The sequence below is a fragment of the Haliotis asinina genome, chromosome 2, assembly GCF_037392515.1.
Source record: "Haliotis asinina isolate JCU_RB_2024 chromosome 2, JCU_Hal_asi_v2, whole genome shotgun sequence".
Lineage (NCBI taxonomy): Eukaryota > Metazoa > Mollusca > Gastropoda > Lepetellida > Haliotidae > Haliotis > Haliotis asinina.
The window spans coordinates 57,043,783-57,055,863 of record NC_090281.1 but is presented as its reverse complement, the minus strand read 5'-3'; the positions used below and the strand labels follow the sequence as shown (position 1 = coordinate 57,055,863).

General features: G+C 39.6%; 20 non-coding genes across 20 annotated transcripts; all 20 read right to left on the bottom strand.

Moving 5' to 3' along the window:
* Positions 1 to 730: 730 nt before the first annotated feature.
* Trnaw-cca (transfer RNA tryptophan (anticodon CCA)) lies at positions 731 to 802 on the bottom strand. Its single transcript has one exon. It is a non-coding gene; the product is annotated as a tRNA-Trp (tRNA).
* A 247-nt stretch (positions 803 to 1,049) lies between these two features.
* Positions 1,050 to 1,121, bottom strand: Trnaw-cca (transfer RNA tryptophan (anticodon CCA)). The gene has a single exon. It is a non-coding gene; the product is annotated as a tRNA-Trp (tRNA).
* Positions 1,122 to 1,684: 563 nt separating this feature from the next.
* Positions 1,685 to 1,756, bottom strand: Trnaw-cca (transfer RNA tryptophan (anticodon CCA)). The gene has a single exon. It is a non-coding gene; the product is annotated as a tRNA-Trp (tRNA).
* A 247-nt stretch (positions 1,757 to 2,003) lies between these two features.
* Positions 2,004 to 2,075, bottom strand: Trnaw-cca (transfer RNA tryptophan (anticodon CCA)). Its single transcript has one exon. It is a non-coding gene; the product is annotated as a tRNA-Trp (tRNA).
* A 563-nt stretch (positions 2,076 to 2,638) lies between these two features.
* On the bottom strand, positions 2,639 to 2,710 carry Trnaw-cca (transfer RNA tryptophan (anticodon CCA)). Its single transcript has one exon. It is a non-coding gene; the product is annotated as a tRNA-Trp (tRNA).
* A 247-nt stretch (positions 2,711 to 2,957) lies between these two features.
* Positions 2,958 to 3,029, bottom strand: Trnaw-cca (transfer RNA tryptophan (anticodon CCA)). Its single transcript has one exon. It is a non-coding gene; the product is annotated as a tRNA-Trp (tRNA).
* Positions 3,030 to 3,592: 563 nt separating this feature from the next.
* Positions 3,593 to 3,664, bottom strand: Trnaw-cca (transfer RNA tryptophan (anticodon CCA)). Its single transcript has one exon. It is a non-coding gene; the product is annotated as a tRNA-Trp (tRNA).
* Positions 3,665 to 3,911: 247 nt separating this feature from the next.
* On the bottom strand, positions 3,912 to 3,983 carry Trnaw-cca (transfer RNA tryptophan (anticodon CCA)). Its single transcript has one exon. It is a non-coding gene; the product is annotated as a tRNA-Trp (tRNA).
* Positions 3,984 to 4,546: 563 nt separating this feature from the next.
* Positions 4,547 to 4,618, bottom strand: Trnaw-cca (transfer RNA tryptophan (anticodon CCA)). The gene has a single exon. It is a non-coding gene; the product is annotated as a tRNA-Trp (tRNA).
* Positions 4,619 to 4,865: 247 nt separating this feature from the next.
* Positions 4,866 to 4,937, bottom strand: Trnaw-cca (transfer RNA tryptophan (anticodon CCA)). The gene has a single exon. It is a non-coding gene; the product is annotated as a tRNA-Trp (tRNA).
* A 563-nt stretch (positions 4,938 to 5,500) lies between these two features.
* Positions 5,501 to 5,572, bottom strand: Trnaw-cca (transfer RNA tryptophan (anticodon CCA)). Its single transcript has one exon. It is a non-coding gene; the product is annotated as a tRNA-Trp (tRNA).
* Positions 5,573 to 5,819: 247 nt separating this feature from the next.
* On the bottom strand, positions 5,820 to 5,891 carry Trnaw-cca (transfer RNA tryptophan (anticodon CCA)). The gene has a single exon. It is a non-coding gene; the product is annotated as a tRNA-Trp (tRNA).
* A 563-nt stretch (positions 5,892 to 6,454) lies between these two features.
* On the bottom strand, positions 6,455 to 6,526 carry Trnaw-cca (transfer RNA tryptophan (anticodon CCA)). The gene has a single exon. It is a non-coding gene; the product is annotated as a tRNA-Trp (tRNA).
* Positions 6,527 to 6,773: 247 nt separating this feature from the next.
* Positions 6,774 to 6,845, bottom strand: Trnaw-cca (transfer RNA tryptophan (anticodon CCA)). The gene has a single exon. It is a non-coding gene; the product is annotated as a tRNA-Trp (tRNA).
* A 563-nt stretch (positions 6,846 to 7,408) lies between these two features.
* Positions 7,409 to 7,480, bottom strand: Trnaw-cca (transfer RNA tryptophan (anticodon CCA)). The gene has a single exon. It is a non-coding gene; the product is annotated as a tRNA-Trp (tRNA).
* Positions 7,481 to 8,681: 1,201 nt separating this feature from the next.
* On the bottom strand, positions 8,682 to 8,753 carry Trnaw-cca (transfer RNA tryptophan (anticodon CCA)). The gene has a single exon. It is a non-coding gene; the product is annotated as a tRNA-Trp (tRNA).
* Positions 8,754 to 9,316: 563 nt separating this feature from the next.
* Positions 9,317 to 9,388, bottom strand: Trnaw-cca (transfer RNA tryptophan (anticodon CCA)). Its single transcript has one exon. It is a non-coding gene; the product is annotated as a tRNA-Trp (tRNA).
* Positions 9,389 to 10,589: 1,201 nt separating this feature from the next.
* On the bottom strand, positions 10,590 to 10,661 carry Trnaw-cca (transfer RNA tryptophan (anticodon CCA)). The gene has a single exon. It is a non-coding gene; the product is annotated as a tRNA-Trp (tRNA).
* A 563-nt stretch (positions 10,662 to 11,224) lies between these two features.
* Positions 11,225 to 11,296, bottom strand: Trnaw-cca (transfer RNA tryptophan (anticodon CCA)). The gene has a single exon. It is a non-coding gene; the product is annotated as a tRNA-Trp (tRNA).
* A 566-nt stretch (positions 11,297 to 11,862) lies between these two features.
* On the bottom strand, positions 11,863 to 11,934 carry Trnaw-cca (transfer RNA tryptophan (anticodon CCA)). Its single transcript has one exon. It is a non-coding gene; the product is annotated as a tRNA-Trp (tRNA).
* Positions 11,935 to 12,081: the final 147 nt, after the last annotated feature.

Below are 12,081 nucleotides of genomic sequence, written 5' to 3'. Positions count from 1 at the left end.
ATTACAGACAGAACTACGATGACAACGCGACACCACACACTACTCTTTCTACACATACATGTTTTTCATAATTTAAGCAAAACAGCAAAACTTTGATGTGACCCCGACGTGATTTGAACACGCAACCTTCTGATCTGGAGTCAGACGCACTACCGTTGCGCCACAGGGCCATCTGATAAGCCAATGCACTATAATGCACTTTAAGTACAATTATCTGCTCCATGCTCTACATCGGCTTTACTTTGCTATACTTTATGCATTTTCTACTCATATCCTAATCTTCTGACTTCCATTTTCAAATTGTAGCTATATATCATTCATTACAGACAGAACTACGATGACAACGCGACACCACACACTACTCTTTCTACACATACATGTTTTTCATAATTGAAGCAAAACAGCAAAACTTTGATGTGACCCCGACGTGATTTGAACACGCAACCTTCTGATCTGGAGTCAGACGCACTACCGTTGCGCCACAGGGCCGTCTCTTGAAGTACTGCACAGTAATGTACTTTATGTACAAACATCGTCTCCATGCTCTACATCAGCTTCATTTATAACACATTTTTCTGCTTTTCTCTCATGTCTTCCTATTCTTACATCGACTTTCCAATTGTAATAAGATATCATTAAATACAGAGAGAAATACGATGACAACCTGTAAACACACGCCTCTTCTTAAATACAATTTTCATTTACTGCTCAAAATAGCAAAACTTGAACGTGACCCCGACGTGATTTGAACACGCAACCTTCTGATCTGGAGTCAGACGCGCTACCGTTGCGCCACAGGGCCATCTGATAAGCCAATGCACTATAATGCACTTTAAGTACAATTATCTGCTCCATGCTCTACATCGGCTTTACTTTGCTATACTTTATGCATTTTCTACTCATATCCTAATCTTCTGACTTCCATTTTCAAATTGTAGCTATATATCATTCATTACAGACAGAACTACGATGACAACGCGACACCACACACTACTCTTTCTACACATACATGTTTTTCATAATTGAAGCAAAACAGCAAAACTTTGATGTGACCCCGACGTGATTTGAACACGCAACCTTCTGATCTGGAGTCAGACGCGCTACCGTTGCGCCACAGGGCCATCTGATAAGCCAATGCACTGTAATGCACTTTAAGTACAATTATCTGCTCCATGCTCTACATCGGCTTTACTTTGCTATACTTTATGCATTTTCTACTCATATCCTAATCTTCTGACTTCCATTTTCAAATTGTAGCTATATATCATTCATTACAGACAGAACTACGATGACAACGCGACACCACACACTACTCTTTCTACACATACATGTTTTTCATAATTGAAGCAAAACAGCAAAACTTTGATGTGACCCCGATGTGATTTGAACACGCAACCTTCTGATCTGGAGTCAGACGCACTACCGTTGCGCCACAGGGCCGTCTCTTGAAGTACTGCACAGTAATGTACTTTATGTACAAACATCGTCTCCATGCTCTACATCAGCTTCATTTATAACACAACATTTTTCTGCTTTTCTCTCATGTCTTCCTATTCTTACATCCACTTTCCAATTGTAATAAGATATCATTAAATACAGAGAGAAATACGATGACAACCTGTAAACACACGCCTCTTCTTAAATACAATTTTCATTTACTGCTCAAAATAGCAAAACTTGAACGTGACCCCGACGTGATTTGAACACGCAACCTTCTGATCTGGAGTCAGACGCGCTACCGTTGCGCCACAGGGCCATCTGATAAGCCAATGCACTATAATGCACTTTAAGTACAATTATCTGCTCCATGCTCTACATTGGCTTTACTTTGTTATACTTTATGCATTTTCTACTCATATCCTAATCTTCTGACTTCCATTTTCAAATTGTAGCTATATATCATTCATTACAGACAGAACTACGATGACAACGCGACACCACACACTACTCTTTCTACACATACATGTTTTTCATAATTGAAGCAAAACAGCAAAACTTTGATGTGACCCCGACGTGATTTGAACACGCAACCTTCTGATCTGGAGTCAGACGCGCTACCGTTGCGCCACAGGGCCATCTGATAAGCCAATGCACTATAATGCACTTTAAGTACAATTATCTGCTCCATGCTCTACATCGGCTTTACTTTGCTATACTTTATGCATTTTCTACTCATATCCTAATCTTCTGACTTCCATTTTCAAATTGTAGCTATATATCATTCATTACAGACAGAACTACGATGACAACGCGACACCACACACTACTCTTTCTACACATACATGTTTTTCATAATTTAAGCAAAACAGCAAAACTTTGATGTGACCCCGACCTGATTTGAACACGCTACCTTCTGATCTGGAGTCAGACGCACTACCGTTGCGCCACAGGGCTGTCTCTTGAAGTACTGCACAGTAATGTACTTTATGTACAAACATCGTCTCCATGCTCTACATCAGCTTCATTTATAACACAACATTTTTCTGCTTTTCTCTCATGTCTTCCTATTCTTACATCGACTTTCCAATTGTAATAAGATATCATTAAATACAGAGAGAAATACGATGACAACCTGTAAACACACGCCTCTTCTTAAATACAATTTTCATTTACTGCTCAAAATAGCAAAACTTGAACGTGACCCCGACGTGATTTGAACACGCAACCTTCTGATCTGGAGTCAGACGCGCTACCGTTGCGCCACAGGGCCATCTGATAAGCCAATGCACTATAATGCACTTTAAGTACAATTATCTGCTCCATGCTCTACATCGGCTTTACTTTGCTATACTTTATGCATTTTCTACTCATATCCTAATCTTCTGACTTCCATTTTCAAATTGTAGCTATATATCATTCATTACAGACAGAACTACGATGACAACGCGACACCACACACTACTCTTTCTACACATACATGTTTTTCATAATTGAAGCAAAACAGCAAAACTTTGATGTGACCCCGACGTGATTTGAACACGCAACCTTCTGATCTGGAGTCAGACGCGCTACCGTTGCGCCACAGGGCCATCTGATAAGCCAATGCACTGTAATGCACTTTAAGTACAATTATCTGCTCCATGCTCTACATCGGCTTTACTTTGCTATACTTTATGCATTTTCTACTCATATCCTAATCTTCTGACTTCCATTTTCAAATTGTAGCTATATATCATTCATTACAGACAGAACTACGATGACAACGCGACACCACACACTACTCTTTCTACACATACATGTTTTTCATAATTTAAGCAAAACAGCAAAACTTTGATGTGACCCCGATGTGATTTGAACACGCAACCTTCTGATCTGGAGTCAGACGCACTACCGTTGCGCCACAGGGCCGTCTCTTGAAGTACTGCACAGTAATGTACTTTATGTACAAACATCGTCTCCATGCTCTACATCAGCTTCATTTATAACACAACATTTTTCTGCTTTTCTCTCATGTCTTCCTATTCTTACATCCACTTTCCAATTGTAATAAGATATCATTAAATACAGAGAGAAATACGATGACAACCTGTAAACACACGCCTCTTCTTAAATACAATTTTCATTTACTGCTCAAAATAGCAAAACTTGAACGTGACCCCGACGTGATTTGAACACGCAACCTTCTGATCTGGAGTCAGACGCGCTACCGTTGCGCCACAGGGCCATCTGATAAGCCAATGCACTATAATGCACTTTAAGTACAATTATCTGCTCCATGCTCTACATTGGCTTTACTTTGTTATACTTTATGCATTTTCTACTCATATCCTAATCTTCTGACTTCCATTTTCAAATTGTAGCTATATATCATTCATTACAGACAGAACTACGATGACAACGCGACACCACACACTACTCTTTCTACACATACATGTTTTTCATAATTGAAGCAAAACAGCAAAACTTTGATGTGACCCCGACGTGATTTGAACACGCAACCTTCTGATCTGGAGTCAGACGCGCTACCGTTGCGCCACAGGGCCATCTGATAAGCCAATGCACTATAATGCACTTTAAGTACAATTATCTGCTCCATGCTCTACATCGGCTTTACTTTGCTATACTTTATGCATTTTCTACTCATATCCTAATCTTCTGACTTCCATTTTCAAATTGTAGCTATATATCATTCATTACAGACAGAACTACGATGACAACGCGACACCACACACTACTCTTTCTACACATACATGTTTTTCATAATTTAAGCAAAACAGCAAAACTTTGATGTGACCCCGACCTGATTTGAACACGCTACCTTCTGATCTGGAGTCAGACGCACTACCGTTGCGCCACAGGGCTGTCTCTTGAAGTACTGCACAGTAATGTACTTTATGTACAAACATCGTCTCCATGCTCTACATCAGCTTCATTTATAACACAACATTTTTCTGCTTTTCTCTCATGTCTTCCTATTCTTACATCGACTTTCCAATTGTAATAAGATATCATTAAATACAGAGAGAAATACGATGACAACCTGTAAACACACGCCTCTTCTTAAATACAATTTTCATTTACTGCTCAAAATAGCAAAACTTGAACGTGACCCCGACGTGATTTGAACACGCAACCTTCTGATCTGGAGTCAGACGCGCTACCGTTGCGCCACAGGGCCATCTGATAAGCCAATGCACTATAATGCACTTTAAGTACAATTATCTGCTCCGTGCTCTACATCGGCTTTACTTTGCTATACTTTATGCATTTTCTACTCATATCCTAATCTTCTGACTTCCATTTTCAAATTGTAGCTATATATCATTCATTACAGACAGAACTACGATGACAACGCGACACCACACACTACTCTTTCTACACATACATGTTTTTCATAATTTAAGCAAAACAGCAAAACTTTGATGTGACCCCGACGTGATTTGAACACGCAACCTTCTGATCTGGAGTCAGACGCGCTACCGTTGCGCCACAGGGCCATCTGATAAGCCAATGCACTGTAATGCACTTTAAGTACAATTATCTGCTCCATGCTCTACATTGGCTTTACTTTGCTATACTTTATGCATTTTCTACTCATATCCTAATCTTCTGACTTCCATTTTCAAATTGTAGCTATATATCATTCATTACAGACAGAACTACGATGACAACGCGACACCACACACTACTCTTTCTACACATACATGTTTTTCATAATTTAAGCAAAACAGCAAAACTTTGATGTGACCCCGATGTGATTTGAACACGCAACCTTCTGATCTGGAGTCAGACGCACTACCGTTGCGCCACAGGGCCGTCTCTTGAAGTACTGCACAGTAATGTACTTTATGTACAAACATCGTCTCCATGCTCTACATCAGCTTCATTTATAACACAACATTTTTCTGCTTTTCTCTCATGTCTTCCTATTCTTACATCCACTTTCCAATTGTAATAAGATATCATTAAATACAGAGAGAAATACGATGACAACCTGTAAACACACGCCTCTTCTTAAATACAATTTTCATTTACTGCTCAAAATAGCAAAACTTGAACGTGACCCCGACGTGATTTGAACACGCAACCTTCTGATCTGGAGTCAGACGCGCTACCGTTGCGCCACAGGGCCATCTGATAAGCCAATGCACTATAATGCACTTTAAGTACAATTATCTGCTCCATGCTCTACATTGGCTTTACTTTGTTATACTTTATGCATTTTCTACTCATATCCTAATCTTCTGACTTCCATTTTCAAATTGTAGCTATATATCATTCATTACAGACAGAACTACGATGACAACGCGACACCACACACTACTCTTTCTACACATACATGTTTTTCATAATTGAAGCAAAACAGCAAAACTTTGATGTGACCCCGACGTGATTTGAACACGCAACCTTCTGATCTGGAGTCAGACGCGCTACCGTTGCGCCACAGGGCCATCTGATAAGCCAATGCACTATAATGCACTTTAAGTACAATTATCTGCTCCATGCTCTACATCGGCTTTACTTTGCTATACTTTATGCATTTTCTACTCATATCCTAATCTTCTGACTTCCATTTTCAAATTGTAGCTATATATCATTCATTACAGACAGAACTACGATGACAACGCGACACCACACACTACTCTTTCTACACATACATGTTTTTCATAATTTAAGCAAAACAGCAAAACTTTGATGTGACCCCGACGTGATTTGAACACGCTACCTTCTGATCTGGAGTCAGACGCACTACCGTTGCGCCACAGGGCTGTCTCTTGAAGTACTGCACAGTAATGTACTTTATGTACAAACATCGTCTCCATGCTCTACATCAGCTTCATTTATAACACAACATTTTTCTGCTTTTCTCTCATGTCTTCCTATTCTTACATCGACTTTCCAATTGTAATAAGATGTCATTAAATACAGAGAGAAATACGATGACAACCTGTAAACACACGCCTCTTCTTAAATACAATTTTCATTTACTGCTCAAAATAGCAAAACTTGAACGTGACCCCGACGTGATTTGAACACGCAACCTTCTGATCTGGAGTCAGACGCGCTACCGTTGCGCCACAGGGCCATCTGATAAGCCAATGCACTATAATGCACTTTAAGTACAATTATCTGCTCCATGCTCTACATCGGCTTTACTTTGCTATACTTTATGCATTTTCTACTCATATCCTAATCTTCTGACTTCCATTTTCAAATTGTAGCTATATATCATTCATTACAGACAGAACTACGATGACAACGCGACACCACACACTACTCTTTCTACACATACATGTTTTTCATAATTTAAGCAAAACAGCAAAACTTTGATGTGACCCCGACGTGATTTGAACACGCAACCTTCTGATCTGGAGTCAGACGCGCTACCGTTGCGCCACAGGGCCATCTGATAAGCCAATGCACTATAATGCACTTTAAGTACAATTATCTGCTCCATGCTCTACATCGGCTTTACTTTGCTATACTTTATGCATTTTCTACTCATATCCTAATCTTCTGACTTCCATTTTCAAATTGTAGCTATATATCATTCATTACAGACAGAACTACGATGACAACGCGACACCACACACTACTCTTTCTACACATACATGTTTTTCATAATTTAAGCAAAACAGCAAAACTTTGATGTGACCCCGACGTGATTTGAACACGCAACCTTCTGATCTGGAGTCAGACGCACTACCGTTGCGCCACAGGGCCGTCTCTTGAAGTACTGCACAGTAATGTACTTTATGTACAAACATCGTCTCCATGCTCTACATCAGCTTCATTTATAACACAACATTTTTCTGCTTTTCTCTCATGTCTTCCTATTCTTACATCCACTTTCCAATTGTAATAAGATATCATTAAATACAGAGAGAAATACGATGACAACCTGTAAACACACGCCTCTTCTTAAATACAATTTTCATTTACTGCTCAAAATAGCAAAACTTGAACGTGACCCCGACGTGATTTGAACACGCAACCTTCTGATCTGGAGTCAGACGCGCTACCGTTGCGCCACAGGGCCATCTGATAAGCCAATGCACTATAATACACTTTAAGTACAATTATCTGCTCCATGCTCTACATCGGCTTTACTTTGCTATACTTTATGCATTTTCTACTCATATCCTAATCTTCTGACTTCCATTTTCAAATTGTAGCTATATATCATTCATTACAGACAGAACTACGATGACAACGCGACACCACACACTACTCTTTCTACACATACATGTTTTTCATAATTTAAGCAAAACAGCAAAACTTTGATGTGACCCCGATGTGATTTGAACACGCAACCTTCTGATCTGGAGTCAGACGCGCTACCGTTGCGCCACAGGGCCATCTGATAAGCCAATGCACTATAATGCACTTTAAGTACAATTATCTGCTCCATGCTCTACATCGGCTTTACTTTGCTATACTTTATGCATTTTCTACTCATATCCTAATCTTCTGACTTCCATTTTCAAATTGTAGCTATATATCATTCATTACAGACAGAACTACGATGACAACGCGACACCACACACTACTATTTCTACACATACATGTTTTTCATAATTTAAGCAAAACAGCAAAACTTTGATGTGACCCCGACGTGATTTGAACACGCAACCTTCTGATCTGGAGTCAGACGCACTACCGTTGCGCCACAGGGCCATCTGATAAGCCAATGCACTATAATGCACTTTAAGTACAAATATCTGCTCCATGCTCTACATCGGCTTTACTTTGCTATACTTTATGCATTTTCTACTCATATCCTAATCTTCTGACTTCCATTTTCAAATTGTAGCTATATATCATTCATTACAGACAGAACTACGATGACAACGCGACACCACACACTACTCTTTCTACACATACATGTTTTTCATAATTTAAGCAAAACAGCAAAACTTTGATGTGACCCCGATGTGATTTGAACACGCAACCTTCTGATCTGGAGTCAGACGCACTACCGTTGCGCCACAGGGCCGTCTCTTGAAGTACTGCACAGTAATGTACTTTATGTACAAACATCGTCTCCATGCTCTACATCAGCTTCATTAATAACACAACATTTTTCTGCTTTTCTCTCATGTCTTCCTATTCTTATATCGACTTTCCAATTGTAATAAGATATCATTAAATACAGAGAGAAATACGATGACAACCTGTAAACACACGCCTCTTCTTAAATACAATTTTCATTTACTGCTCAAAATAGCAAAACTTGAACGTGACCCCGACGTGATTTGAACACGCAACCTTCTGATCTGGAGTCAGACGCGCTACCGTTGCGCCACAGGGCCATCTGACAAGCCAATGCACTATAATGCACTTTAAGTACAATTATCTGCTCCATGCTCTACATCGGCTTTACTTTGCTATACTTTATGCATTTTCTACTCATATCCTAATCTTCTGACTTCCATTTTCAAATTGTAGCTATATATCATTCATTACAGACAGAACTACGATGACAACGCGACACCACACACTACTCTTTCTACACATACATGTTTTTCATAATTTAAGCAAAACAGCAAAACTTTGATGTGACCCCGACGTGATTTGAACACGCAACCTTCTGATCTGGAGTCAGACGCACTACCGTTGCGCCACAGGGCCGTCTCTTGAAGTACTGCACAGTAATGTACTTTATGTACAAACATCGTCTCCATGCTCTACATCAGCTTCATTTATAACACAACATTTTTCTGCTTTTCTCTCATGTCTTCCTATTCTTACATCGACTTTCCAATTGTAATAAGATATCATTAAATACAGAGAGAAATACGATGACAACCTGTAAACACACGCCTCTTCTTAAATACAATTTTCATTTACTGCTCAAAATAGCAAAACTTGAACGTGACCCCGACGTGATTTGAACACGCAACCTTCTGATCTGGAGTCAGACGCGCTACCGTTGCGCCACAGGGCCATCTGATAAGCCAATGCACTATAATGCACTTTAAGTACAATTATCTGCTCCATGCTCTACATCGGCTTTACTTTGCTATACTTTATGCATTTTCTACTCATATCCTAATCTTCTGACTTCCATTTTCAAATTGTAGCTATATATCATTCATTACAGACAGAACTACGATGACAACGCGACACCACACACTACTCTTTCTACACATACATGTTTTTCATCATTGAAGCAAAACAGCAAAACTTTGATGTGACCCCGACGTGATTTGAACACGCAACCTTCTGATCTGGAGTCAAACGCGCTACCGTTGCGCCACAGGGCCATCTGATAAGCCAATGCACTATAATGCACTTTAAGTACAATTATCTGCTCCATGCTCTACATCGGCTTTACTTTGCTATACTTTATGCATTTTCTACTCATATCCTAATCTTCTGACTTCCATTTTCAAATTGTAGCTATATATCATTCATTACAGACAGAACTACGATGACAACGCGACACCACACACTACTATTTCTACACATACATGTTTTTCATAATTTAAGCAAAACAGCAAAACTTTGATGTGACCCCGACGTGATTTGAACACGCAACCTTCTGATCTGGAGTCAGACGCACTACCGTTGCGCCACAGGGCCATCTGATAAGCCAATGCACTATAATGCACTTTAAGTACAATTATCTGCTCCATGCTCTACATCGGCTTTACTTTGCTATACTTTATGCATTTTCTACTCATATCCTAATCTTCTGACTTCCATTTTCAAATTGTAGCTATATATCATTCATTACAGACAGAACTACGATGACAACGCGACACCACACACTACTCTTTCTACACATACATGTTTTTCATAATTTAAGCAAAACAGCAAAACTTTGATGTGACCCCGATGTGATTTGAACACGCAACCTTCTGATCTGGAGTCAGACGCACTACCGTTGCGCCACAGGGCCGTCTCTTGAAGTACTGCACAGTAATGTACTTTATGTACAAACATCGTCTCCATGCTCTACATCAGCTTCATTTATAACACAACATTTTTCTGCTTTTCTCTCATGTCTTCCTATTCTTACATCGACTTTCCAATTGTAATAAGATATCATTAAATACAGAGAGAAATACGATGACAACCTGTAAACACACGCCTCTTCTTAAATACAATTTTCATTTACTGCTCAAAATAGCAAAACTTGAACGTGACCCCGACGTGATTTGAACACGCAACCTTCTGATCTGGAGTCAGACGCGCTACCGTTGCGCCACAGGGCCATCTGACAAGCCAATGCACTATAATGCACTTTAAGTACAATTATCTGCTCCATGCTCTACATCGGCTTTACTTTGCTATACTTTATGCATTTTCTACTCATATCCTAATCTTCTGACTTCCATTTTCAAATTGTAGCTATATATCATTCATTACAGACAGAACTACGATGACAACGCGACACCACACACTACTCTTTCTACACATACATGTTTTTCATAATTTAAGCAAAACAGCAAAACTTTGATGTGACCCCGACGTGATTTGAACACGCAACCTTCTGATCTGGAGTCAGACGCACTACCGTTGCGCCACAGGGCCGTCTCTTGAAGTACTGCACAGTAATGTACTTTATGTACAAACATCGTCTCCATGCTCTACATCAGCTTCATTTATAACACAACATTTTTCTGCTTTTCTCTCATGTCTTCCTATTCTTACATCGACTTTCCAATTGTAATAAGATATCATTAAATACAGAGAGAAATACGATGACAACCTGTAAACACACGCCTCTTCTTAAATACAATTTTCATTTACTGCTCAAAATAGCAAAACTTGAACGTGACCCCGACGTGATTTGAACACGCAACCTTCTGATCTGGAGTCAGACGCGCTACCGTTGCGCCACAGGGCCATCTGATAAGCCAATGCACTATAATGCACTTTAAGTACAATTATCTGCTCCATGCTCTACATTGGCTTTACTTTGCTATACTTTATGCATTTTCTACTCATATCCTAATCTTCTGACTTCCATTTTCAAATTGTAGCTATATATCATTCATTACAGACAGAACTACGATGACAACGCGACACCACACACTACTCTTTCTACACATACATGTTTTTCATCATTGAAGCAAAACAGCAAAACTTTGATGTGACCCCGACGTGATTTGAACACGCAACCTTCTGATCTGGAGTCAAACGCGCTACCGTTGCGCCACAGGGCCATCTGATAAGCCAATGCACTATAATGCACTTTAAGTACAATTATCTGCTCCATGCTCTACATCGGCTTTACTTTGCTATACTTTATGCATTTTCTACTCATATCCTAATCTTCTGACTTCCATTTTCAAATTGTAGCTATATATCATTCATTACAGACAGAACTACGATGACAACGCGACACCACACACTACTCTTTCTACACATACATGTTTTTCATAATTTAAGCAAAACAGCAAAACTTTGATGTGACCCCGACGTGATTTGAACACGCAACCTTCTGATCTGGAGTCAGACGCGCTACCGTTGCGCCACAGGGCCATCTGATAAGCCAATGCACTATAATGCACTTTAAGTACAATTATCTGCTCCATGCTCTACATCGGCTTTACTTTGCTATACTTTATGCATTTTCTACTCATATCCTAATCTTCTGACTTCCATTTTCAAATTGTAGCTATATATCAT